We start from the raw sequence: 2,500 nt of genomic DNA, 5'->3' as shown, positions 1-2,500 counted from the left end.
GTTGGCACCTTAACCCCAAGTTACGCTGCACCTTAACCCAAGTTACGCTGCACCTTAACCCAAGTTACGCTGCACCTTAACCCAAGTTACGCTGCACCTTAACCCAAGTTACGCTGCACCTTAACCCAAGTTACGCTGCACCTTAACCCAAGTTACGCTGCACCTTAACCCAAGTTACGCTGCACCTTAACCCAAGTTACGCTGCACCTTAACCCAAGTTACGCTGCACCTTAACCCAAGTTACGCTGCACCTTAACCCAAGTTACGCTGCACCTTAACCCAAGTTACGCTGCACCTTAACCCAAGTTACGCTGCACCTTAACCCAAGTTACGCTGCACCTTAACCCAAGTTACGCTGCAACCTTAACCCAAGTTACGCTGCACCTTAACCCAAGTTACGCTGCACCTTAACCCAAGTTACGCTGCACCTTAACCCAAGTTACGCTGCACCTTAACCCAAGTTACGCTGCACCTTAACCCAAGTTACGCTGCACCTTAACCCAAGTTACGCTGCACCTTAAACCCAAGTTACGCTGCACCTTAACCCAAGTTACGCTGCACCTTAACCCAAGTTACGCTGCACCTTAACCCAAGTTACGCTGCACCTTAAACCCAAGTTACGCTGCACCTTAACCCAAGTTACGCTGCAACCTTAACCCAAGTTACGCTGCACCTTAACCCCTAGTTACGCTGCACCTTAACCCAAGTTACGCTGCACCTTAACCCAAGTTACGCTGCACCTTAACCCAAGTTACGCTGCACCTTAACCCAAGTTACGCTGCACCTTAACCTAACTTACGCTGCACCTTAACCTAACTTTACGCTGCACCTTAACCTAACTTACGCTGCACCTTAACCTAACTTACGCTGCACCTTAACCTAACTTACACTGCACCTTAACCTAACTTACGCTGCACCTTAACCTAACTTACACTGCAACCTTAACTGTCACATGTAACGTCACAGGAATGTAGCTTTGCCTAACAGCAACCCTCTGAACATAGTTCACTGCTTGGATCCTCTGGTGTCATGTGTATTTCTTGATGCCATGGTGCGTACCCTCACATAAAGGTCTTTCGAGTGTTGCGTACTTTCTACACAGTCCCGCTAACCACTGGAAGGGTGTACCGCTACAGAACGAATATCGCCCTCCCCCTCCTGCCCTTCCAAGCTGGTCGGGTCAGGCGTTTGTTTGTGAAATGAGCCTTGCAGCTGTTCAGTTGCATTCGGTTGTCGATGCAGTCAGTGTACGTTGTGGTACGGCCTGTGTGGACTGTCCGCTGATGTACGCGTAACCCACACTGATCATCCGTCGTTACGTACTGAGTGACATAATGTGGCACATGCTTGACCGTACACGCGCTGCGCCCTACAATGGCGAAATCATAAGGGCCATATGTTGTGCACGATGCTACTTGTCTCGTCTCCCCATTACAGCGAGATTGCACTGTTGTACGCCGTACAGACATGTGGTAGGTAGGTACGGACGAAAGTATTGCATGTTGGGCCCCCCCCCCCCCCCCCCCTCCTCCCTCTGCCGGGAATCAGCGTGAGCCGTCTGTTGATGTAGCGACGAGGGTTTTCCTATTTAATCGTATTGCCCCCACACAACATGATAGCACGGTGGACCGCGTTCCACATCTGCGACATGCTACAGAGGCCGGTTGACAGTCGACCGCGCAAGGGACATTGCACACGTGCGCGGACCATCTTCCACGTGTTCTCTCGTGTACATGCCGCAGTGTGTATGTGGGCTGATGTAGCGTGTCGTGACACATAACATGCAGGCATGCCAGAATCGTAGATTTCGCAAATGTAGATTGACGTATACGTTTGCTGCCAAAGATCCGCAAATGAACTGGAAATCAGTTGTTGAGCGGTTGTTCGCGCTGCAGGTGCATCGGTGATAGCGAACGATCGGTACATCTATGAACCGGTTGTTTCGGCGGTACCCGCCATGCCCCCGAACCTGAGTTGGCCATGTGGGTATGAAGCGATACGAGGCTGTGGCTTGGCGGGACAGTCCCCCGGCCGGTGAGGGGGGGCCGCCCGGCGTGCTGGCCGCGCGCTGCGTGAGCGCACGCACTACAGCCGGCTGGTGGGGGGCGCCCAGTGGCAGGAGCGCCGGCCGACGGGCCCGGCTGGCGTCCCAGCTATGCGCCGGCGCACCCTGCGCGCGGCGCCAGGCGGCCAAAGTGGGTTCTGCCGAGCCCGGTGCGAAGCGCGGTGGACTTCTGCAGTGTGCTGGTCCGATTGCGGACTGTGTGCGTTGAGGATGCGCCGCCGCCCGGCACTCGGCGTCGCGACGCCGTCTGCTGCTCGGTCGCCCCCAGCGGTTCTCGCAGGTGGTTTGTATCGCAGCTCTGCGGACGTGTTGGCGCGTGCGCTGTGCTGGGAGAGTTCGCTTCTGCACCCAAGTGGGGCTTTGCCCTTCTGTGGCGCTGGCGTTGGAGCTGCCGGTCACCGTAGGTGGCGCGTGTTGTTTCCCGCCGGCAATGCC

This window comes from Schistocerca gregaria, unplaced genomic scaffold (genome assembly GCF_023897955.1).
Source record: "Schistocerca gregaria isolate iqSchGreg1 unplaced genomic scaffold, iqSchGreg1.2 ptg000772l, whole genome shotgun sequence".
NCBI lineage: Eukaryota > Metazoa > Arthropoda > Insecta > Orthoptera > Acrididae > Schistocerca > Schistocerca gregaria.
The sequence above is the reverse complement of the archived record's forward strand: the minus strand, read 5'-3'. Positions refer to the sequence as shown.